A 27,116-nucleotide genomic window follows, 5' to 3' on the forward strand; every position below is an offset into this window, starting at 1 on the left:
TCCAAGATTTATACAGAATGATGAACTATTATGTCTATATGTTCTTTGATTAACTATTGGAGGGGGTTGGTGAGAGTAGTCTGATTAATGTGGGGCACATGGGCTTTCAAAAGGTGTTTTTTATTTGTTCACAGGATGTGGGCTAGCTAGACCAGCATTTATGCCCATCCCTAACTGCCCTGTAAAGGTAGTGGTGAGCCACCTTCTTGAATTGCTACAGTCTATGTGGTGTAGGTACACCCACAGGAAGGATGTTAGGAAGGGAGTTCTAGGATTTTGACCCATAAAGTACCACATAATAGACTTGTTAGCAAAATTGGAAGGCGGTGGCTGCATGGATCCAAAACTGGCTAAAGGATAGAAAGCAGTGTGTAGTGATAAGCTGTTGTTCTTCAGACTGGAGAGAAGTATTCAGGAGTATCCCACTGTGCTTGGTATTGTGACCATGGGCTTTTCTTTGATGTACAGTAATGACCTGGACTTGAATATGCAAGGTATAATTTCTAAATTTACAGATGACAGGAAAGTCAAATGTAGTGAACAGTGAGGAGGGCAGTAACTGAGTCCAGAAGTTTATAGACAGATTGGCAAAATGAGCAGACAGATGGCAGATAAAATTTAATGCAGAAGTGTGATAGTTCGTTTTAGTGGGGAGAATCAGCATAGGCCATATAAACTAAATGGTACAATGTTAAACAGAGTGCAGGAAGATTGACCTGAGACAGTATGATTACAAGTCTTTGAAAGCAGTGGGACAAGTTTTTTTCTATTTATTTGTTCTTGGGATGTGGGTGGCGCTGGCTAGGCCAGCATATACTTTCCATTCCTAGTTGAGAAGGCCCTTAAAAACGGCATACAGGATTTTTGACTTTCTTAACAGAGGCATAGTGAAGTTATGGTAAATCATTATTAAACATTAGTTCAGCATCAGCTGAAGTAATGTGGCCAATTCTGGGCATCACATCTTAAGGAGGATGTCAAGCCCTTAAGAGAATGTGCAGAGGAAATTTACTCCAACAGTTCCAGGGATGAAAGACCGGTTACACGTAGAGAAGAGATAAACTAGGGCTGTCTACTTAGAGCACAGAAGTTGAGAGGTTTCTGAAAGATTTGGTAGAGGTGCTCAAAATCATGGAGGGTTTTGATGGACTAAGAAAGAAAAACTATTTCCAGTGGTAGAAGGGTCTGTAACCAGAGGGCACACTGTTAAAGTAATTGGCAAAGAACCAGAGGTGACATGAGGAAATAAAATTTCACACTGCGAGCTGTTGTAATCTAGAAGGCACTGCCTGAAAGGGTGGTGGAAGCAGATTCAAGAATAGCTTTCAAAAGTGAATTGAACAAAAATGTGAAGGGGGAAAATTTGCAGGGATATAAGGAAAGAGCAGCACTGGGAATAATTGGACAAATTTTCCACAGACCCAGTTCAGGTATGATGGGTCAAATTGGCTCCTACTGTGCTGTATTATTCTATGATTCTGTGTGTTAATGGGCAGGGGTGTGGGGATGCAAATCATACATATAGTAACAGTAAATACCAAGATATGCTTTCCAAGAAGCTGTAGTGTAGAGATGCCATTAACTTTATCCATTCAATTTCGTTGAAAGACTACTCGGGCCATCATATCAAAGGGCTTCAGCTGCAGACGATTGGAGAAGTTGATAAACTTTCAATGAAGTGGAGAAGGGGGATCATTCTGAGAATCACCAGAAAATGTTTTTTGCCTCCTGCAAGATTTCCAGGAGGAAAGACTTGGAACAAATATGAAAGGGCTCAGTAGGCGGAACTTCAAGGGACCTGACCACATCAGTATGGCGCTTTAGCGATAGAGAGAGAGAGACACACAGAGAGAGAGAAAAACAAGACGACTATTTGGATCTATGAATCCTAAGGTAGCATATTATAGGACAAAGCCGCCTGTTTATCGGGCCGATAAGCCCACCAACTAAAACATTCATGCCTTCCACCACCAATGCGCAGTGGCAACAGTGTAAAGCATACGCAAGATGCACTGCAGCAACACACCACGGCTCCTTCGACAGCACCTTCCAAACCTGCAATCTCTAGAAGGTCAAGGGCAGCGGATGCAACTTGCAAGTTCCCCTCAAGCCAAATACCATCTTGGCTTGGAGCTAAATCATCGTTCCTTTATTATTGCTGGGTCAAAATCATGGAAATACCTCCCTAACAGCACTGTTGGTATACCTACGCCATAGGGACTGCAGCAATTCGAGGCAGCGACTCACCACACTAAAGGGCAATTAGGGACAGGTAACAAATGCTGGCCCATATCACGAAGAATAGAAAACAAACAAATAAATTATAACATTCCTCTACATGAGAAAAAGCATGGTGATTATAGCTACTATTCCACTATTTGATTTAGGCATAAATCAATTATCGCTTGGTTTGCAACCAATGAAGAAACAGCTTCATTGCGACTGGAACCAATTTCTAAGCTAGTGATAGGAGTACATACTCAAAAAGGCAGCCATATGTTCTGCATTACATAATTGGAGGAAGAATAGCAAATGACCCCAATAAAACCATTGTCTGAAACTGGCTTAATGGCAAAACTCATCTGAATCAGATCTGCATTGGGGCTTTTTAATTTCTATTTCATTCATGGATTTTCCCTTTTGGTTAAACCACTAAACGCATTATTTTCAGGATTCAAAAAGAAAGATACTTGAAGGGAGGAGGGTTAACCATGTTCAAAAACTCTGGTTGCAGAAGACTGGACCATGAATGTCAATCTGCTGTTGAAAAGTTGAAAGCAGTCTTCCTGAACACTGCAGTCCTGGCCCTGCCGAATTCTGATCAGCTCTTCGCACTGTTAGTTGGGACTTGTTTATGGTTTGAGGACCTGTTCATGTCAAGTTGTGCAGCATGAGGTCAAGGCTGCTTCATAGCTTTTGCCAATCTTTCTGCAAAGCCCAAACACATCACCTGCTTGACAGATTAGAAAGTGAACTGATAACAACCCTGATTCAGACTCAAGTGAAACTAAAGCTGGGTGCCAATAAACAAAGCTGGATGCTGTTTGACTTTGAACTAAACTGCATGAAGAGTTCTAAGACTACCTCAGCTGTGTGCTGCTTGCAAAGAAGTTGAGTCAGCTGCTCACTCACAAGACTTATTGAACTGAATACAAAAGCAAAGATCTTAAGGGGGGGAGAAATAGTCAAAGATGAATTCTTGATTATGACATTAATTAAACCATTTCTGCATCTTTCAAAGCAAGATTAAACTTATTTCTAAAGCTGTTACATCAATCCCATTTTCTAAACATTGCTCTTTGGGTCTCCCAATTGGTAGATTTATCCTCTAGGGTAGCATTAGTAATTGGGGGAACATACGACTTAGGAGCAGGAGTATGCCACTCAGCCGCTCGAGCCTGCTCTGCCATTCAATAAGATCATGGTTGATCTGAATGTAACCTCAACTGCACATTCCTGCCTACCACCTTTCGCCCCCTTGTTAGGGGGTGGCATAGTGGTAATATCACCGGACTTGTAACCCAGGGGGCCGGGGTTCAAATCCCACCATGGCGGGTGGTGGAATTTACATTCAATTAGTAATCTGGAATTGTAAAGCTGGTTTCAGTAATGGTCACCATGATCCCATTGTCGATTGCTGTAAAAACCCATCTGGTTCACTAAGATCCTTTAGGGAAGGTAATCTGCCATCCTTATCTGGTCTGGTCTACATGCGACTCCAGATCCACATCAATGTGATTGACTCTTAATCACCCTCTGAAATGGTCTAGTGAGCCACTCAGTTCATGGGCAACAAATACTGGCCTTGCCAGCAACACCCACATCTCATGAAAGAATAAATAAAAAGAAATTAAAATCCCCTTGCAGCATAACCTACTGGGAGTTTGACTATTATGGCTTACTCCTGTTGTATAGACAATGAAGCCTGAAGAAAAATAGATTTCCTAAATCAAGAATGTATTCTTCATTCTCCAAATGAAGTATTTACACCCTGCTCCCTTCCCATCTACCCACACACACTCATATGAATTTTAGTTTTGAATTAAGGTGCATTATTTAGCCAAATATTGTAGCATAGGACAAATTAAGCAAACATTAAGTTATGATAGAAAGACATTAAAATCACAAAAGCAAGTTCTATCAATAGAACAAGGACAAGTTACAAATGTATATTCTTCAAGCGAATCAGTCTCAAAAAAGATTACCAATTCATATATCATCACACTTTTTTGTTGAAAGAGAAATCACAACCCCCATATTCAGTATACTATCTAAAGGAAACAATAAATGCATCAAAGTAATTTCCAGAATGAAGATATTCTGACTAAATACTTGTAATCCAACAAGGATAAAAGAATAGTTTATCACAATACAGCACTTGATTTTAATTGTTTTATTTGCAGGTCTCCTCAGTTGCTCAATAAGCTTATTCAATGAGTAGCTAAGCTTTACGGACTAGAGGACTCGGATCTTGCAGTCAGCATCAAAGGAACAGCACTTGCCAATCACCTCCCTGACAGCTTAGGCTTCAGAGCAGAAGCTTATTCTAATTGGGCCCTGAAACAACCAATCAGATTGAAGGATCCTCACAGAGCGACAGTTTAAACCAGGAAATATAAAGCAGGAAGTATTAAGTAGATTTAAATCATGTACAGAAAGCAAAATAAAGACTAGGAAAACAGATGAGATTAAGAAACAGAGATAAACAAAAAAAGTTTTAAAAATTACATTTTCTTTTTAAACTTCCGACACTAATGAACTTCTGAAGAAATAAAACTCCACACTTGTAAAAATGAATTTTTCAGGGTCAGATGGGTTGTCTGGCAGCAATTATCATGTCATTAAAAATTCACTTACTCCTGAATGCACCAGCCTTACTTTTCTTGGTGTCTTTCACATGAAAATAGTGCACAAGTAACCCAACTTTATGCCCACTGAATTGGTTTCGATGTCAAGTTTATAAGCGAGGTACTGTTATGTGCAATCTACGGAGGAGAAGGGTATCTCTGACAGCAGCTTCCAGGTTTCCGCATTTGACTACACATGCGAGGATACCAGAAGTTGCTATTATAAACAGTAAGCAAGGTTAGCCTCACCATTATTGCCTATGAAAAATTAGGCCCAAGATCTTTTAGGCCATGTATCTGCTTTGCACCCAACTACGTGTGCCGCTGGAGATAAAGGCCATTATCTCAACAACGGTAGATGAAGTATTTGCAGTTATTCCCACAGAATGTGTTTGAAGCCAATGAATAGAATGCAAGCAACCCTTGTTTGCTATAATCTGATTCAATTCAGGATCTGAGGACAATTATAATAAATTTGGTCCTCCCACTGTAACAGGTCGTTAAAGGGTTATCAGTATAAATATCATTTTGCGTGTCTTGACCTTTACAGTGACCCAAAAAGTAATCCTATAAGATATATCTTGAGGTAACATTATCTGCTCTGCAAGCAGTCCATTGTGATATTCTGTGCTCTTGCTATACTGAACAGCAAGTGTCAAGTTTTATTGGTGCCAGTATCATGGCCACATAATCATTAAGGCACAGGGTCAGGAATAATCTAAAATCCCTTTTTGTTTATATAATCCACTGTACTGGTGTTGTCTACCCAATTTGATACAAAATTATGTAGTGAATTGGGCAAAGCAAGCAGTTACAAATTTAAGTCTTAACGTATAGACAGATACCTTCTCAGGGTCAATGGTCTCAATTGCTCCCTTAAGCTGATTATTACAACCTTACGGGAACCGACATCCAACAGCAAAACCCAGGGATGCAACAACAGCATCCCCTAGTGATCTAGGCTGGATACTTATGTCTTTTGTATATTTATCTCTTCAATCTGTCTGAAGGGAATCCAGGTGATCACTCAGAGCACTTTATATGCATTTTTAAGCTGCTTTATTTCGACTGGGGGAAATAGAGAACAAGTTGGAATAGATTCATTTATTTCCATCAATACAACTTGCCTTTGCATAATAGTATCAAAATAATAAATATGTTTTGTTTTCATTGTATTGTCTTACTTGGCTTAAAGCTGTTTTCTATCTCCTTTCTCCTGTGTTCCACCCTTCTTGCAGTCTCACTGCCTCTAGCTTTTGCAGGTCTCTGCTTAAAAGCCTGACTCCACAATTGGCTTTTAGTCAAACTGAGTATCCCATACACCCCGCCTCTGGGCGGAATCTGCTAGCCGAACTTGACAATGACCCCTGCTGAATTCAAATAAATAGATTAGATGCAGCTGCATTTAATGTGAATGAATACTAAAAAATCAAATTCCATAGACTGCAGCACAGTAGTTCGGGAGCCCCATCTGAAACTTATTCTACACCTGCCTGTCCTGCGAGTTTAACTCGGACAGTTATATTTAGGCCCACAGTAGCATGTTTATCATCAATCACATCAAGATCCCCACATGAAAGCACTGTCTGAAATCTCAAAATGTGGCACTGTGCTACAAAGTAGCTTTGTCCATTTTATAGATGTGACAAAATTAAATCTGGCAGTTTTACATTCACCTAATGTTGCTCTTTGCGACAAGTGAAATCAGTGTTACCGCCCACCAACAACAAAAGATGCAGCAATGAGCCTTGGCTTTTCATTTACACTAAAATTTGGCTGCTACAAACGTAGTGACTTTTGTACTTGTAACCACCTAATTCTGGACACGCAGCAAGTGTAATCAAATCCAATTCAAACAGCATTTTTTTGTATTCATTCATAGGACATGGGCATCATTGGCTGGGCCAGCATTTATTGCCCATCCCCAACTGCCTTTGAGAAGGTGATGGTGAGCTACCCTCTTAAACCGCTGCACTCCAAATGGTGTAGGTACACCCACTGTGCTGTTAGGGAGGGAGTTCCAGGGTTTTGGCCCAGTGACAGTGAAGGAACGGCGATATATTTCCACGTCAGAATGGTAAGTGGCTTGGAGGGGAACTTCCAGGTGCCAATCAAGCTGGCTGCTTTGTCCTGGATTTGTCGAGCTTCTTGAGTGTTTTTGGAGCTGCACTCATCCAGGCAAGTGGAGAATATTCCATCACACTCCTGACTTGTGCCTTAAGGATGGTGGACAGGCTTTGGGAAGTCAGGAAGTGAGTTACTCGCCACAGGATTCCTAGCCTCTGACCTGCTCTTGTAGCCACAGAATTTATATAGTTAGTCCATTTCAGTTTCTGTCAATTCTAGCCCCTAGGATGTTGATAGTGGGGGATTCAGGGATGGTAATGCCATTGAATGTCAAGGGGCAATGGTTAGATTCTCTCTTGTTGGAGATGGTCATTGCCTGGCATTTGTGTGGCATGAATGTTACTTCCCACTTGTCAGCTCAAGTTGGATATTGTCCAGATTTTGCTGCATTTGGATAAGGACTGCTTCGGTGTCTGAGGAGTTGTGAATGGTGCTGAACATCGTACAATCAGCAGCGAACATCCCCACTTCTGATCTTATGATGGAAGGAAGGTCATTGATGGATCAGTTGAAGGTAGTTGGGTCCAGCACACTGCCCTAAGGAACTTCTGCAGTGATATCCTGGAACTGGGATGACTGACCTCCAAAAACCACAACTTTGTACTAGGTATGACTCCCGCCAGTGGAGAGTGTTCCCCCTGATTTCCATTGACTCCAGTTTGATTTATAGAACTTTCTATCATGTGGCATGCCAGCCAAGTACACTGGTACTGTATAACCTGGGGAGTAGATTTTCAAAACTTGGTAAAATACCAAAATCAAGATTCACTGTTAATCAATCACTAAAATGGACTTAGTTAACACTGCATCAAAAATGTTAAATTGAAAGGGCTGCCTGTTCATACTTGATAATAATCAAAAAATGTACTACAGTTAGTGTAATGCTCCCTCTGTACTGGAAATCTGGCCAACACTTAGATCCTTAGAAAAATCATTTCATGGGTTGCATTTTAACTGAAGCAGAGCTTCCCAGCCATTTGTCTCCAATTCATTCATCTTTGCTCAGCTTACTCTTCTCCTTGCCTATACCCGAGACTGCTTCATTGACATTGTCAGCTTTCAGTGTCAATATCCAATACTTCCCCTTCTTGGTCTCCGTGAGGGACACATGAGAAGGTAAAGCTATCCCAGCCTTCATCACAAGTCCTGTTAAGTACAATGGAATTATAAAATTAGTTTATGCCACCTTGACTTCCCTTCTTACTGAAGATCAAGGAGGTACAACGCTAAATCCTTAGTACTCAGCACCCAACATTTTTGACGGTCCCAGCTGGAGCAGAGGCTTGGGAAACTGGGCGAAGATGAAAGCAGAATTTCCATTTACATGTAAAGGACTGCTATTTTCTGGGACAATTATGTTAATACCAGCCACAAGGATAAAGTATGAGAGTCATCAAGAAATCATGCTAAATAGGATAAGAAAGCAAAAGTGTGTGAACATTAGGTTCAAGAGCAGAAGCAGGCCATTCGGTCCACCATTCAATGAGATCATGGCTGATCTGACAATCCTCAGTTCCACTTTCCTGCCTTTTCCCCATAACCCTTGATTCCCTTACTGATTAAAAATCTGTTTATCTCAGCCTTGAATATACTTAACAACCCAGCCTCTACAGCCCTCTGTGGGAAAGAATTCCACAGATTCACTACCCTCAGAGAAGAAATTCCTCCTCATCGTGAGTCTCACCTCTCAGCATCTACCCTGTCAAGCCCCCGAAGAATCTTATATGTTTCAGTAAGGCTGCCTCTCATTCTTCTAAACTCCAATGAGTACAGGCCCAACCTACTCAATCTTGCCTCATAAGAAAATCCCTCCATACCCAGGGTCAACCTAGTGACCCTTCTCTGGACTGCCTCTAATGCCAGTATATCTTTCTTTAGGTAAGGGGACCAAAACTGTTCACAGTATTCTAGATGTGATCTAACTAGTGCCTTGTAGGGTTTTAGCAAGGTCATAAATAAAAAAAGAGCATTGCATTTGAAAAAGCATAGCACAAAACAGATTTGCAGCTTTTGAATCTATTCAACAGTGCTTATTTTAGCTGTACCGGGACCCAAGTCTGCTTTTCTCTATTGGTGGTAACGTGAAGAAATGATGGCCTCTGGCCAATAACAGGAGATATGAGGATGAGGTCAGAAATCAGCTACTACTGAGACATCACTTCTTTAGTCACACACAAATAATACTGTAGAATGATCTTAGTTTTTTTGTTTAAAAAAAAGGCCTGCCTCATCAGATATAGTAATGGGATAATGCTCCCATTATCAACTACTGTACAACTTCACCTCTATTTTTAAACAGCACAAATACATTTCAAAATTGAAATGCTCCCATTCTGTTCACACCAATACTTGCCAAAATAAATGGTTGCCACACAAACGTCTTCTGGGTGAACTTTTACATGTTAAAATTAGTGTGGTGGGGTGGGGAGAACAATCGCTCTGGGCAGCATATACAGCAAAATTGTAAACACATTCTTTTTGAATACATTTACAACTGTATTAGATGTTAACCAGAGCAATTAGTCTATCACTGCACCTGCAGCATTCCCCAGACCAGTACATGTTACTTCCCTTTAAGTCTGCCTCGCCTCAAGACCACCTGGTCTTGATTCTCCAAATACATGGGAGACTAACTAGCATATAAAACAAATGGGTGAGGCTGAAGATGACTTAAAAGTTAAATGAAGAAGAAGATGAGTCCATCAGGAGGATTAGCCAAGGGTTAAATACTCAAGAAGACCACTTTTCTAAAATATATCTTTTGAAAAGGCATTCATTGGAGTTTAGAAGAATGAGGTGTGATCTTATTGAAACATAGAAGATTCTGAGGGGATTTAACAGGGTAGATGCTGAGGGAATGTTTCCACTCATGGGGGAATCTAGAACTAGAGGGGCACAGTTTCCAAGGGGTCGGGGTCTTCCATTTGATGGAGATGAGGAGGAATTTCTTCTGTCAAAGGGCCGTTAGCGGTTAGAATTCTCTTCCCCAGAGAGCAGTGGAGCTTGGGTCATTGAATATATTCACAGCTGGGTTAGACAGATTTTCGATTGACAAGGGAGTCAAAGGTTACTGGGGGACGGGGTAGAGGGGCAGGCAGGAAAAGTGGAGTTCAGACCACAATCAAAATAATTTTATTGAATGGTGGACCAGGCTCAAGCAGCCAAATAGCCTATTCCTGCTCCTATTTCTATGCTCTTAAAGTCAAACAGTAAAATTTTGTCACTGACAATAGTCATCAAAGGGAGATGGTTCCTGAAGTTTCATTTCAGTCTAGTGAAAGATTTCAAGTTATTAACTAAACTCTTTTGCACAGGGATATCGGATGCATCTATTTTCAACAAGTGCCTCATTACACATTGAGAAGGCTGAGAAGCTTGTAGATTGCAGGATTAGTAATTGACTGAGGGATGCAAGCAGTACTACAGCTTTAGGATTCTGAAGAAGAATGAGAGTGTAGAAGACAGCATAATTAACTTTGATTTGAACTCAAAGTTTGCAGGGAAGAGGAACAGGCTGCAGCAAAATATATTTGCAGCTTTGGGAAACAAAGAAAATGCATAATGACTGGCTGACATAGCATTTGCATAAAGCAAATAGATGAGTAGCCTACATCACATATTAATGTAGATATGAAAAATCTTATATGAGTGCATTTCCTGTCAACTTTGTCTGCTGTAAATTCCTAATTCCACATTTATAGTAGCAACTCATCGTACTGTAATTACAACCTCCCGTCACCGGAGGCACTGCTGACCCACCAAAGGCAGGAGGGTGCATTTATGCATGACATGTTTACATAGACAATTTGTGGTATAAATGTAGACATTGGGATTTACAAAATATACAAAAAGGAGTTTTCAAACGATATGCCTATGTGCCCGATCCAATTATCCCCACTTTCTAAACTCGTTGCACCATAAGACCACCTGGTCTTGATTTCCTAAATACAATGCCATGAAAGATTGACTCATATATAAATAAAACAGATGAGTGAGCATCTGGCACATACATAAAACAGAAAGTTTACAACGGAAACAAAGAAGGGATGGATCAAGCAAAGTGTTTAGAATTGATAACAAGGAGGGCAAAAAAATGAAAAGGCTCGATGGTGCCAGTTTTACAGATGTTAAGCAAGACAATAAATAGATGAGAAGCACACAAATCAATAAATGAGAAAGTTAGGAGAAGGAAAGAATTCAAACAAAAATGTCATCTTTATACCAAATGCCAGCAGCAGTACAAACAAAACACAAGAACTAGAAGCATGAATCTCATTGGAAAAATGTAATAGGGTAGCAATTAAAAAGACCTGATCGCAGTCTAACTAAGTGGAGGAGCTAAACATAATAGGGCACTGAATTTTCGAAAGTATAAGACGGTTAGTAAGGTGGCAGTGTTAACAAAATACACCATAAATGCAGCAGAAAGTAGTAATGAAAAAGACTAAGTCAGCACACTGGATAAAGCTAAAGAACTGAAAAAGATGCAAAACCTAGGTGGGAGCATTTTACTGACCTCCTAACCTTGATGACTTAGCCAAGGAATGTGCACATATATTAGGACATCTTGCTTGAAAGGAGCAGGTAATGCTCCATTTAATGATGAGTGGCATACCAGAAAGTGAGGTGGTGGTAAAAGTGCATCTCAGGAATAGTGGTAGTGATTGAATTCACAATAGACCTGAGAGAGGAGGAAGATCAGAAATTAACCACAGCTAACTCTGAAAGGATGGGGAAACTGGGCTAGAATAGAGTGGGAGAAATTATTCATTGGTAAGTCCATGGGCCTTCAGTGGAATTGATTTTAAAACTAACAGAACAAATATATATCTCTGAAAGGCAAGAAACTTTTAGGTGAAAGAGGTATTCATGGGGTGATGTGATGATAGTCTGTGGAAGTCATTAGGATATATGATAAACCAGGTGTGATGTCTTATATACATTCACAGCCCCTGATATCCAGGACTATTTTGGGGACATGCCAGAAAAACAAATAGAAAACCATTTTCCTTGGTTAATTCCTCGGCTTCCACAGGATCTTTCACACAGCTTCAAAAAGCAGCAGAGTTTCAAGTCTTTGGATATTATACTATGTCACCTTTGCAAAAGGGAGGTGCAGAATAGCTATGTTAAACAATGAATTTATAGTTAACCTTTATACATTATTCCTTTCTTTTCAATTTTACTGTGGACACTAACAGACTTCACTTATCTCTGGACAATCCAAATCAACTCAATAATTTAAACAGTCAATGCTCAAAAATACTCTGCAGTTAGAAATTTAAGTGGCTACCAGGTAAGATCAGAAATAAATGCCAGTCATACACTTAACTAAACAAAGCTCACAGTATGGCTCACAATACGAACAGCAAAGGAGCAGCTTTCGCCATTCACCTCATTGACCGTTGTCCAGACTGTCCACAGGCTTGTCAGTACAGACTTTCTATAACCCCAGTGCTTCCCAAACTACTTCCTCATGTGACTCCATTTTAACACTAGAAAATCAATTTGGACCCAGATGCCAGCGAAAACAAAACAGCAATGAAGCAGCATAGTAACATTTAGTACATAATTAAAATTTGCATACTTGGTATTATAGATCAACACATAATACATCATATAAATATGAAATTGTATTGTTAAAGCACTTTGCAAAAATTGTATTATTTTATATACTCATGTAGGTTTCAGCCAAGCTCTCCATATTCCCTGGTGACAGAAGACTCAGTGAAGCCCCTCTCCCGGCCACCACCTCCCTCACATACATTGTAATCACCCCTCTCTCCACCCCACACAAACACACACTAGCCCCTCTTGCAACCCCTCCCCTCCAATCACTTACTCAGCAATCCCTCTTCCCAACCCCTCTACCCCAATACACACACACACACCTCCCTCCTCCCCACCCCCCCACCCCATTTTGGTGTAGACAGTGGTGCTTATGAAACAGAGTGGTTAGACTAGGGTAAAGAGCCTGTTCAATAGGCAGACAGGAACGGAACATTGCCAAGTTCGAAGCCGCCATTCACCTTCCCAGCTCGAGCCACTTGACTTCCTGGCTTTCCCCACACTCTGGACACAGTCAGTCTATATTGGCCTCTGCCTGCACCACGTTGTCACACAAACACCCCGGGCCCGCTTGGCACTCACTGCTAAGACAGATTTCTGAAGTTAAGGAGTGCCATGGGTTGAAAGTCCACTCCATGTTGCTTAGTGGAATTGATCCAGTGGGTCCAGGGTTGTCGCATCAGTGCCTCTGGACTGCATCAACTCCTCTCCACAGTCACCATTGCTGATCAGAAGTGGAGGAGCTCACAACCCCAAGATGTGACCTTGCGACCCCATCACAACCCACAGTTTGGGACCTGTTACTCCAATCTGATGTGTTTTCCAATGTGGTGCCCTCTACAGGGGATTTGGGTTGTCTGTGAACATGACAGGAGTTTCTTCAACCAACCAGGCTGAAGAATCCTCACAGACACAGAGTCCAAAGCAAGAAATGTAAATTAGATTCAAATGATTTACAGAAAGCAAAATAGAGATTGGGAAATACAGTTGGGATAATGGGAGAAGGAAAAATAAGAGATGATCAAGAAAGCAAAACCAAAAATTTACTTAAATGTTTATTTTAGTTTTAAATCTCTAACAGGAATATTCTTCCAAGGGAATGAGACTTCACACTTGTAAAATTAGTTATTTTAGGGCCAATGAGCTTGTTCAGTAGTAATTATTACTTATTAAATTAGTAGTTTATTTTTGAATGTACCAGTCCTAATTTTTTTGCAGTTATCTTTAGTAGAGAACCGATGGGTAGGTATTGTAATTATCTCAATGCCAGATTTATCGACAAGGACTACAACAGCACCTGTGAAGGAGCAGGGTATCTCTAACAGAATCTTCTGGAATTCCACATTTAACTACACAGCTATTGCTATCAGATTTCCTCCATTATCATTTGTTATAATATATAACGGTATTTTCATTGCAAATTCAGGGTCAATGTCTTTGTTTAAAAGTGACTTGACTTGCCCCACAAGTTTATAGCCTCAATCAAACTAATCTCCACCAAATTTGTAATAAAAGCTAAATACTACAGATGCTGGTGATCTGAAATAAAATCCTAAATTAAAAACAAAGTTCTGGAAATACTCAGGTGGTCAGGCAGCATCTGTGGAGAGACATTAAGTTGAATATGACTCTTCTTCAAAACCCTGTCATATTCAACTCAAAACGTTAACTCTGTTCTCTCTCCTTAGATGCTGCCAGACCTGAGTAATTCCAGCACTTTGTTTTTATTTCACAAAATTTTGTATTGAGTTAGGCTGGGGGCATGACTAAAGGGCTGATTTTAATTGGTATCTAGAATGAATTAAGCGGAACCAATACCAAACTAAAACTAGCAAAAGTACTTAATTCATGCCAAAGTTGGATATTAAAATGGCATTTCATTTGGTTCCATGCAAGGAATTGCTAACTACTTATTGAGCTGTGTGGAACTGGCGGCCATGAATAAGAAAGTTGGTGGAAAACAGGAAGCCTGTTGGGATTAGGAATCGTTCTCAGATTGATAGGCAGTGGGAAGTGGGTTTTGAAATTTTCACCGTCGGTGAGTGATCTGAATTCTGGAAGACAGGAGAATAAGTTTAATGTCTGCACATGATGGAAACCATTTTGAATTGTGAGAACATCACAAACTGAAAAAGTGTATGATCAGATCCAGCGAGTGGATACAACTGTGACGGATGGAACTGCACAGTAATATACTTTGATCAAAATACAATCATTGCCCCATGTAGACTACCCCTTGCAAACTTGTCAGTTCCATTACTATGTTTTGTGAACTAACAGCCCTGTTTCCCTTTCCTTTTAGAAATGTATCTATAATAAATGTGAGCTGGTGCATTTTAGATGCAAAACAAAACCGGTGAGAGCAAATCTAAATGGCAAAGCACTGGGGAGATAGATGAACTGAGGGAATTAAGGATCTTGAAAATTATGTCATTAAAATCTAGCTCACAGGTGCAATGATTAAAAGACTTATCAGCAAGGATGCACTGCTGCAATTGAACACAGAATTAATCAGACCACATTTGAAATGTTGTGTTCAGATTCAGGTGCTGCCCCTTAGAAAGTATAGTCTGACCTTGGAACAAATCCAAAAAAATTCCACTAGGATAATGAGAGGACAAATCTGAGTTGTGGGATGGTTTCATTTAAAACATGAAAGGAAATTGACATTAACATTTACATGAGGGAAGAGTCAATCTGGTTGAAGGAAAATCAGGAACAACTTCATACAAAAGAGTTGTGTGACAGCTAAACATACAAATTAAGAGCAGCAGTAGGCCACTCGTCCCCACGAGCCTTGCTCTGCCATTCAATAAGATCATGGCTGAGTTGTTTGTAACCTCAGCTTCACATTCCCACTTATCCCCAATAACCTTTTACCCCCTTATTTATCAAGAACCTATCTAACTCTGCCTTAAAAATATTCAAAAGACTCTGCTTCCAATGCCTTTTGAGGAAGAGGGTTCCAAAGGCTCACGACCCTCAAAAGATTTCTCATCTCTGCCTTCAATGAGTGACCCCATATTTTAAAAAAGTGACCATTAATTCTAGGTACTCTCACATCCACCCTGTCAAGACCCCTCAGGAACTTATACGTTTCAATCAAGTCGCCTCTTGCTCGTCTAAATTCCAGTGGATATAAGCCTAGTCTGTCCAACTTTTCCTCATAAGACAATCGCCCATTCCAGGTATTAGTCTAGTAAACCTTATCTGAACTGCTTCCAAAGCACTTACATTCTTCGTTAAATAATAAGACCAATACTATACACAGTACTCCAGATGTGGTCTCACCAGTGCCCTGTACAACTGAAACATAACCTCCCTACTTTTGTATTCAATTCCCCTCACAATAAACAATAACAGCCTATTAGCTTTCCTAATTACCTGCATACTAGCCTTTTGTGATTCATGCACTAGGACACTGAAATCCCTTTGAATCTCAGAGCTCTGCAATCTCTCCCCATTTAGATGTGTTTCTTTTTTGTTCTGTCAAAATGGACAATTTCACATTTGCCCACATTATACTCTATTAGCCAGACCTTTGCCCACTCACTTAACCTATGTCCCTTTGTAGCCTCCTTACATCCTCTTCACAACTTACTTTCCAACCTATCTTTGTGTCATCAGCAAAGTTAGCAACTATACCATCTGTCCCTTTATCCAAGTCATTTATATAAATTGTAGAAAGTTGAGGCCCCAGTACTGATCCCTGTGGCACACCGCCCATTACATCCTGCCAACCAGAAAAAGACCCATTTATACTAACTCTGTTTCCGTTAGCTAAGCAATCTTCTATCCATGCCTATATGTTACCCTCTACACCATGAGCTTTTATTTTCCCACAGTAACCTTTGATGTGGCACTTTATCAAATGCCTTCTGGAAATCTCAGTACATGGTTTCCCCTTACTCACAGCACATGACTCCTTCTAAAGAACTCCAACAAATTGGTTAAACACGATTTCCCTTTCACAAAACCATGTTGACTCTGCCTGATTACCTTGAACTTTTCTAAGTGCCCTGCTATAACATCTTCTAACATTTTCCCTATGACAGATGTTAGGCTAACTGGCCTGTTGTTTCCTGATTTCTGTCTCCCTCCCTTTTTGAATAAAGGAGTTACATTTGCTATTTTCCAGTCGAATGGAGCCTTCCCCAAATCTAGGGAGTTTTGGAAAATAAAAACCAACGCATCAACTACCTCACTAGCCACTTCTTTTAAGACCCTAGGATGATGTCCATCAGGATCTGGGGATTTGTCAGCCCACAACTCCAACAATTTCAACATAGCTTCCCTGGTGATTGTAATTTTCCTGAGTTCCTCCATTTCCTGACTTATAGCTATTTCTGGGATGTTACTTGCATCCTCTATAGTGAAGACCAATGCAAAATACCTTTACAATTCATCTGACATCTCCTCAAATTCCTTTGTAATTCCTCACACTCACTTTCTATAGGACCAGCACTCACTTAGTTAACTCTTTTTTTATTTAAATATCTATAGAAATGCTTATTGTCCTTCTTTATCACAGAATCATTACAACGCAGAAGGAAACCATTCAGCCCATCTTGTCTGCATCGGCTCTCCAAATGAACATTATGACTTAGTGCTGTCCTCCTGCCTTTTCCCCACACCCTTACACATTACTTGAACAAAAACAATCATCTAATGCCCTCTTGAATGGTTCAATTGAACCTGCTTCCACCACACTTCCAGGCAATGCATTCCAGATCTGAACCATTCGTTGAGTGAAAAAGTTCTTCCCACATCACATTTGCTTCTTTTGCAAATCGCTTTACATCTGTGCTCTCTCATTCTCAATCCTTTTATGAGTGGGAACAGTTTCTCCCTATCTACTCTATCCAGCCCCCTCATGATTTTGAACACCTCTATCAAATCTCTTCTTAGCCTTCAACTCTCCAGGGAAAGCAGTCCCAACCTCTTCCATCTATCTTCATAACTGAAGTTTCTCATCCCTAGAACCATTTTGTAAGTCTCTTCTGCACTCTCTACAATGCATTCACATCTTTCCTATAAAGTGGTGTGGTGCCCAGAACTGTACACAATATTCCAGCTGAGGTCTGATGAATGTCTTATATAAATTCAGCATAACCTCCTTGCTCTTGTACTCTATCCCCCTATTAATAAAGCCCAGGATACTGTATGTTTTATTAACTGCTCTCTCCACCTGTCCTGCCACCTTCAATGACCTATTCACATATACGCCCAGGTCCCCCTGTTCCTGCAATTGTTCCCCTTATTTTGTATTGTCTCTCCATGTTCTTCCTACCAAAATGCATCACCTCACAGTTCTCCACATTGAACTTCATCTGCCACATATCTGTCCACTCCACCAGCTTGTCTAGTTCCTCTAAAGTTCTATACTGTCCTCCTCACAGTTTACAATGCTTCCAAGTTTCATATCATCTGCAAACTTGGAAATTGTCCCCTCACACCAAGACTAATATATATCAGGAAAAGCAAAGGTCCCAATGCCAGCCCCTGGGCAGCACTTTCTGCAAGTGGTCGTCTAGGACACCAGCAGTGTCCATGACTTCCCACATATTCCCGAACATGCATTCCACACGGCCAAGCTGTCCTGCCATGTCTTAACTTTACTTCCCTCAGGTTAACTTTAATTTACCTTGGTTTACTTATATTACTTTATTTTACTGGCCTGGACTTAAATTTACTCCCCTATTCCTAGTGTTTCTTACTGAAACCCAAGTAGCTACTTCTTTAAAAATAATATTCTTTTCTAATTTACAGCTATTAAAAGACACTCCCTAACAGCAGTTTCTTACCAACCAATGAACTTACGGTTTTCCTATGATGTCACTCTTCGTTTTTGTTCTTCAAACCCAGTGCTCAAGAGCTGAAGCTGAAGCAGCTGACTCCCATGATTTTTCCAACCAGGTTCGCTCTCTGCCTCTCTCCCGCATAAATGTAGGTCCCGATCCCTGCACTCTCTTTATATCCTCGTTGTGTCCTGAGCTTTCTCAAACCAGGTTCGCTCTCTGCATCTAGCTAGCTTTCGCTCATATTCTAATATTTCCCTCCTGATTAATCTTTTTGTCATTCTTTGCTGTTCTTTATATTCTGTCCAATCTTCTGACTTCCCACCCTTCTTTTTCTTTAAGTTTGATACTGTCTTTAACTATTTTAGTTAACCACAGATGGTGGGTCCTCCCCTTGGAATTTTTCTTTCTCGTTTGGAATATATCTATTCTGCATGTTCTGAAATATCCCTTTAAATGTCTGCATCTCTATTGACCTATCCCTTAATCTCATTTGCCAGTTCATTTTAGGAGCTCTGCTTTCCTGCCCTCATAATTGCCTTTTTTTAAGTTTAAAATACTAGTCTTAGGCCCACTCATCTCTCCCTCAAACTGAATGTAAAATTCAATCATGTGATGATCGCTGCTACCCAGGGGTGCCTTCACTAAGGATTAATTGATAATCTCAATCTCATTGCTCAATGCCAGGTCTAGTATAGCCTGCTCCCTGGTTGGCTCCAGAACATGTTGCTTTAAGAAATTACCCCAAAAACATTCTGTGAACTCATCTACGCTACCTTTTCCCATCTGATTTTTCCAGTCTATATGTAGATTAAAATCCCCCATAAACCCATTGCTCCATAAGACTACAGATGCAAAGTCAATGGAGGTGATTAATGGAATGATGGATATTTATTTGGTTAAGTAATGTGGATAAAAGCAGGGTTTTGTGGGATTACCGTTATAAAAGAGCTGTTACTCTTAACAAAATGGCTGACTCAAGTCAAAACTGAGAATGCTATAGTCTAGGCCAAACCAAAGCAACCAAGAACAAATGTGCTTGGAAGTATCAGTGTGACTCAAAATGTAGAAAAATGTGAATCAGAATAGAACAGCCAAAACTAACTAATGCCTTTGGAGGATTAATCGGCCAACGGGCCAGCTCCTGCTCCTGAGAGAGACACTGCAGGTTCAAGGAGAGAAAAATCACCTTAGACGTTTTTATTGTACCCTATCTAGCATAATGTCATAAATTTGATATTGTAGTATTAACCTAAGCTGTCTGGTCTGTCAGCATGGCATTTTCTAAAAATTCAAGAGATCAAGAATGTATGATGTGCAATCCACGCTACCTCTGATATAATCCAGCAGTAAAATGAAAGATTGTTAACCTTGAGGCATACTAAACCCATTGACTATAAACAAATGGCCAAATTTCAGTTGAGATGGGTATGTTTATGCACGCTCATTTCTGGAAACATGCAATGTTGGAGGACACTACTCCAATTGTAACATGCTTAGATACTTTTTATGTTCTTGTTGGACCAATTCAGGAGGGTAGAAAGAAAGAGGATTCATTCACCAATGAAGACATTTATTTTAAATGTCCAAGACACGTGGGTATAGCTAACTTCTCATGCTGAATGAACATTCACAGTGAGAAAATAATCTTGTACCCCGGTTGATCCCATTTAGACATCACCTACGCCTAGCTGATAATGTTTCAGTAGTTGCCCACATCAAATGCCAGCCTGAGGCCGATTCTCAGTAATATAAGCCAGCATTAAATAAAAGTACTACAAGTTAGAATACTTAAACGGAAAATCCTTCTGCTAAAATTAGTTACATTTTATTTAAAGCCAGCAAGGTTTAAGCTGCATTCACATCTCCCTTTGCTCCTCTTAATGTTGGATACACCATTCTGAAACCAATTCCAGATTTTATTCCTGATCCAGACTTAGTTACCCTTACCTATAAATGCAGATACTACAATTGGCAGTGTATCAATATTAGGGAGGAAATAAAAACTAACAAAAGCCAGAATCCCAGAACCTTCTCGCTTAACCAATGATTCCTGCTATTAAGTGACATGATTGAATTCATGTTCCCCAAAACCAAACAGCAAACCATCACTCCCTCTTCAAGCTTGCGCAAGAAAAATTGTCACCCGAGCAAGTTACTGTTTACTGTTAGTATCTACATAAGTCACCACAATCATGCGGGGAGAGCTAAAGAGTAAAAAAAAGCACCACATTGAAATAAAGTAATCAATCTCAAAAGCTTGAGCTCAAAAGCATATTATAGAAAGAATATTTATTCAAGAGACACATGGTATATATGAATGCTGCTGAGTGAGTTCCGTACCATCAGCCTGCACATTTCAAATCAGGAATGCTAGTGTTAAGAATGAAAACACTTTGTGCATAGAGCCATTATTATCCAAATAACCTAAGGAATTCATTTCTTGCTATTATTTGTTTCTAATGAGTTTAGTACTGTTTCATAAATAATGGTTTCCACAGATTCAAATACAGGTAAAAGAATATTGGTCAGCATGAACTTAATTTGTTCTTTCTCCTCACCCAAGCATCGTACTCAGATGGATTAATACTATTTTGCACTTTGATGGGAAAGAGTTTATGCCTTAAACTCTGAATTACAATATAAAATTGTATTAATCCTTACAACTGAGAAGCATCAAAATAACAGATTAAATATTTTAGGTTTGCTTCCTTCTCATAATTCTTGTGACTAAGAAGTTTCAGAACCAGTGGTTTTGGCCTTGAAGGGCATGTTCTATGGGTGACCATAATATGATTGAATTTTACATTCAGTTTGAGAGAGGAGTGGGTCTGAGACTAAGTTTCTAAACTTAAATAAGGGCAATTATGAGGGCATGAAAACTGAGCTGGCTAAAGTGAACTGGCTAATTAGGTTAAGGGACAGGTCAACAGAAATGCGGTGGCTAAAACGTAAGGAGATCTTTCTGAATCCACAGAATAGATATATTCCAACAAGTAAGGAAAAATCCAAGGGACGGTCACACCATCCGTGGTTAACTAGAAATGTTAAAGATAGTATCAAATTTAAAGAAAAAGCATATAATTGTGCAAAGATAAGTGGAAGGCCAGAAGATCGGCCAGAATATAAGGAAAGAATAGCAAAAAGACTAATAAGGAGGGAAAAATTAGAGTATGAGAGAAGGCTAACCAAAAATATAAAAACAGATAGTAAGGGTTTTTATAAATATTTAAATAAGAAAAGAGTTAACATTGGTCTTATAGAAAGTGTCTGGAGAATTGATAATGGAAAACAAGGAGATGGCAGATGAATTGACCAGGTATTTTGCATCAGTTTTCACGATAGAGGATACAAATAACATCCCAGAAGCAGCTATAAATCAGGAAATGGAAGTGGGGAAGGAAGTCAGGAAAATTACAATCACCAGAGAAGTGGTACTGAGTAAATTGTTGGAGCTGCGGGCTGACAAGAGCCTGGGTCCTGATGGATTTCATCCTAGGGTCTTAAAAGAAGAGGCTGAGATAGTTGATGCATTGGCTTTAATTTTCCAAAACTCCCTAGATTCAGGGAACGTCCCATTAGATTGGAAGTTAGCAAATGTAACTCCATTATTCAAAAAGATAGGGAGATAGAAAGCTGGAAACTATAGGCCAGTTAACTTAACATCTGTCATAGGGAAAATGTTAGAAGCTATTATTAAAGAGGTTATAGCAGGGCATTTGGATAAGCTCAAGGTCAATAGGCAGAGTCAGCATGGTTTTGTGAACGGGAAATTGTGTTTAACCAGCTTATTGGAGTTCTTTGAGGAAGTAACATGCGCTGTGGACAAAGCGGAACCGGTGGATGTACTGAACTTGGATTTCCAGAAGGCATTTGATAAAGTACCACGTCAAAGGTTATTGTGGAAAATAAAAGCTCGTGGTATAGGGGGTAACATATTGGTATTGATAGAAGATTGGCTGGCTAATAGGAAGCAGAGAGTAGGCATAAATGGGTCTTATTCAGGTTGGCAAGATGTAACAAGTGGTGTGCAACAGGGATCAGTGCTGGGACCTCAACTGTTTACAATTTATAAATGACCTGGATGAAGGAATTGAAGGGATGGTTGATAAATTTGCTGACAACACAAAGATAGGTAGGAAAGTAAGTTGTGAAGTGGACATAAGGAGGCTACCAATAGATATAGATAGGTTAAGTGAGTGGGCAAAGATCTGGCAGATGAGAGTATAATGTGGGAAAATGTGAAATTGTCCATTTTGCCAGGAAGAATAAAAGAGAAGCACATTACCTAAATGGTGAGAGATTGCAGAGCTCTGAGATTCAGAGGGATCTGGGTGTCCTAGTGCATGAATCACAAAAGGCTAGTTTGCAAGTACAGCAAGTAATTAGTAAAGCTAATAGAATGTTATAATTTATTGTGAGGGGAATTGAACACAAAAGTAGAGAGGTTATGCTTCAGCTGTACAGGACACTAGTGAGGCCACATCTGAAGTACCATGTACAGTATTGGTCACCTTATTTAAGGAAGGATGTAAATGCGTTGGAAGCAGTTTAGAGGTTTACCAGACTAATACCTGGAATGGGTGGATTGTCTTATGAGGAAAGGTTGGATAGGCTAGGCTTGGATAAGCTGGAGTTTATAAGAGTAAGAGTTGATTGAAACATCTAAGTTTCTGAGGGGTCTTGACAGGGTGGATGTGGAAAGGATACTTCCTCATGCAAGAATCTAGAACTACGGGTCACTGTTTAAAAATACGGGGTCACCCATTTAAAACAGGGATGAGGCAAAAATTTTTCCACTCAGAGGGTCGTGAGTCTTTGGAACTTTCTTCCTGAAAACGTAGTGGAAGCAGAGTCTTTGAATATTTTTAAGGCAGAGGAGGAAAGATTCTTGGTAAGCAAGGGGGTGATAGGTTATCAGCAGTAGATGGGATGCAGATTTCAAGTTACTGTCAGATCAGCCACGATCTTATTAAATGGCGGAACAGGCTTGAGGGGCTGAATGGCCTACTCCTGCTCCTCGTTTGTATGTTAAAATACAGAAATACTGCACCAAAGTTAAGACACTGCAACTTAAATTCACCTGCAAAGTAGCAAAAAATGATAGGTACGTGCAGGTATATTGTATTAATAATCTAATTCATCACTTCAGTTTGCTGTTACAGAATTCTCCCTCAGTGGTCAATCAATTTCAGCACATAATGCCATCGCCTTAAATTTAAAGCATAATCATAAGAACAAATAAACCTGCATTTAACTTTCTGAATCCAAAGTATTAAGGGTGTAAAAGAAACATGATAAACTTACAGCACAAGTATGTCATTCCTTTGCCTCTTTGCTACCCTCCCCTTGGCATATCAGATGACTATAAATGTAACATTAATTGCCTATTTGTAGCCAGGAATGAGGGTGACACAACATGTAATTAAACAATTGTAAATAATTAATCTCTTTACAATTCAAGGTCTCTTTTTCTCATTCTAAATGTTAAGCAAATAAAGAGCATTTCCCTCTGAATTTTTGTAGTCACTTCATCCCGATCTGCTGTAGACATTTTTCACTGCAGTTCTATTTCCACAATTCCAAAATAACACAAAAAGTTGTCATCAACATATTTATCATAATATGAAACCTAGAGTGGCAAGTTTTGAAACAGGTATACTACCAATAAAATTTCACAGCATTTAGAAGCAAACACGATTCTATTTCCACCCCCCCAACCCCACTTCTCCATGTGCTATTTTCTCAACCAAGGTGAAGAACTGCTAGCCTGGTCCCAAGAATACTTCTAACTCTAGTGTTAGACAATATGTTGGAGTGGTGACTCACTCACTAATATTTACTTCTTTCTCCCCTTGTGCAGGTGAAGTCAGTACCAAGAACCCACACTTACACAACAGCTAACTGTGCCACCAGCACCCCACTATTTTAAGAGCAGTCATTTTTAAATGCAAAACCATCACTGTCCGGTTTGTATTTAGCTTGTTTTATTTATTTAATATTTGGTGTTGTCTTCAAAAGGTTTCTGTGCACTATTTAGTCCAGAGTACAAAATTACTTTGTGCTAAAATAGAATTCAATAGATCCAAATTAGCTCAGTTGGTAAAGCCCTCACTTCATAAATTAACAGCTGTGGGTTCAAATCCTGCCCCAGGACTTGAGCACATAACATGTGCTTACCTTCAAGTGCAGTATTGAGAGAGAAGTTTTTGGATGAAATGTTAAGTGTTAAACTGAGTCCCTCATCCACAGTTAAAAATCTTATGCCATTATTTAAAAAGGAAAAGTGCTTTCTCAACACAATCATTTTTCTCATTACTGTTTACACATCTTTCTTGCAAAATGGCTGCAACATTTGCCTAAATAATAATCATCACAGCACTTCAGAGCAATGCACTGCATGAAGCAAAGATATTATGAGCCTGGATTTTGCTGTAAAAATAATGGTGAACTAACAATGCTCACTTTATTTATGGTGGAAATTGGACAGCAACTTGTGATAACTGCAAATATGTAGTTAAATGGGGAGATCCCAAAGTTACTGTTTCCAATTAACCGCTCCTCCAGGAGCTTCCTGAAAAATGACATCTTGCCATGTGACTCATCATTTAAAAATATTGGATGGCCTAAGGTTGCTGTGCTTATCTCAGAGAATATGGTCACACTTTTACACACCTCTGTCATCTTTGTGTTACTATATTCTCTGCTTCTCTTCCTAATCTCTGTTACTTCCCTCCCTTTAACTCTTCTTACTTCTTTGACGTATTGGGTTTTATGTTTGTCTTTCCTTTTTGAGGATGGGTGGAGAAAGGAGTCATGGCTGATGGTCATATTTTGGGTGGAGATTATGGGAGAAATGCAGACCTCGGTGGTTCTTGTCCTATCCCCTCCTTCCATCATTAACTTCTTCCCTCCCAGACCAACTTGCCCTGCATTCCCACCACCCCCATCCCAAAGGTGAGTGACAAGAGACTAGAGGTCTCCTAACCCTCAGTCAGCTTCCCTTTATTCCTCCTCTGCTATCACCTGTCTGTTTTCAAACTTAACACTTTTTCAAAAATCAAACTAGAACGAGGAAAGATACCATCTACGTTTCCCTCTGCTGATGCCTTTGTGGCTATATCACTCATTCTTCCCTTTTCACAGGTGTTTAAAATCAAAACTTCTTTCGCATGTTTAAGCAATTGACATTGCCCATTTCTAACTCCTACCAAACATAAGTGGAGATCATTAGTTTCTTCAAAACAATTTTTTTCATTTAAAAAAAAATTAAACAAAAATGCAAACTCTACCTTTATCATTCCCCTTCTCTTTACAGCATCTTTCTCTCCCCATCCCCAAAGCACACATGCAACCTTGTACACAACTGTAAGCGATGATTAGCATTGGTGTTTTGTTGATAGTTAGAAAACAAAAAAGATAATTATCTGGCTTCAAAATTCATGTTTTGGTTCAGTAAAATTAATTTTAACATGGAGACCAACCCTTCCCTCCCTCAGCTTATTACACATTCTGTACTTACAAGGCACCAAACAAAACAAAAGTCAAATGTTTCTAATCAGAACACTATTTTTCCTTCCTCAGTCACATATATACAAATACATACAGAAACACAACTACAACTATTTTTATCATCTTATTTTTAAGAATTATTTGAAGAAAATTTGAGGCAAACACTCCGATATAGCAAAAAATATTCCATTACTACAACTGATTGAAACTCATACCTGGGATGTTGGTGGTAGTGGGCGGGGCGGGGTGGGGGGGGGGGGGGGGGGGTGGGATTATTTTACAAGGAAAGGTTGGAAAGGCTGGACCTGTATCCTTTGGAGTTTAGAAAATTGAGAGGTGATCCTGAAACATACAAGGTCCTGAGTGGGCTGGACAGGGTAGATGCTGAAAGGATGTTTCTACTTGTGGGAGAGACTAGGACTAGCGAACACAGTTTAAAAATAATGTTGTGAATTATTGGAACTCTCTTCCCCAGAGCACACTGGAGGCAGAGTCAATGAATAGCTTTAAGGCAGACTTAGATAGATTCTTGACTAACAAAGGAGTCAAAGGTTATTGGCAGTGGGTGGAATGTGGAGTTGAGGCCACAATCAGATCAGCCATGATCTTATTGAATGGCAGAGCAGGCTCAAAGAGCTGACTGGCCTACGCCTGCCATGTAAAAATACAATCCCCAAATTGATGTTAATGTTCATATGTACGTACTGATGAATCTTAGGAAGCTGGGTACAGTACATGGGCTCAGGCTGCACAGTCTAAAGTCAGCTCACATAACTCTGCGGAAAAAATTAACAAATTCAAACCTGGAGCTTTTTGGAAAAGCTGAGACCTTCCAAGTAAAAATTATAAATAAGACATTAAAAGACACAAAAAGCAAATCAAAATAGAATTTTAATCAGTTATTGTGAAGTATAGAATTCTTTGATTTTGCTACAAATTTGAGAATTTCAAATTTTCAGTCGAATGAAATAAATTTCCAGGAAACCTTTTAGTAATTTTGGAAACTCAGTGATTAAATGTAAGCATGGGAGAAATATAATCTCATTATAATATACCATCTATTATGAATCACATGGTATTACATCCTTAATGTTGGAGAGAGCATCACACCACCATCTATGTGAGTGACAATACAGATAAGTTTTAAAGAAATGCATCCACTACCCACTGAATTTAATATATAATATACCTACATAACTAAGGTTACTTTTCTATTACAATATATTAAATAATTAAATCTTAAGATTGAATTCTTCCTACTTTC

General features: G+C 39.6%; 1 protein-coding gene across 3 annotated transcripts in view; it reads right to left on the reverse strand.

Moving 5' to 3' along the window:
• LOC144696735 (zinc finger protein 800-like) overlaps positions 1-27,116 on the reverse strand; it is a 126,098-nt gene that overhangs the window by 89,046 nt on the left and 9,936 nt on the right. The gene's annotated exons all lie outside the window — the stretch shown is intronic.

This window comes from Cetorhinus maximus, chromosome 22 (assembly GCF_964194155.1).
Source record: "Cetorhinus maximus chromosome 22, sCetMax3.hap1.1, whole genome shotgun sequence".
Classification (NCBI taxonomy): Eukaryota; Metazoa; Chordata; class Chondrichthyes; order Lamniformes; family Cetorhinidae; genus Cetorhinus; species Cetorhinus maximus.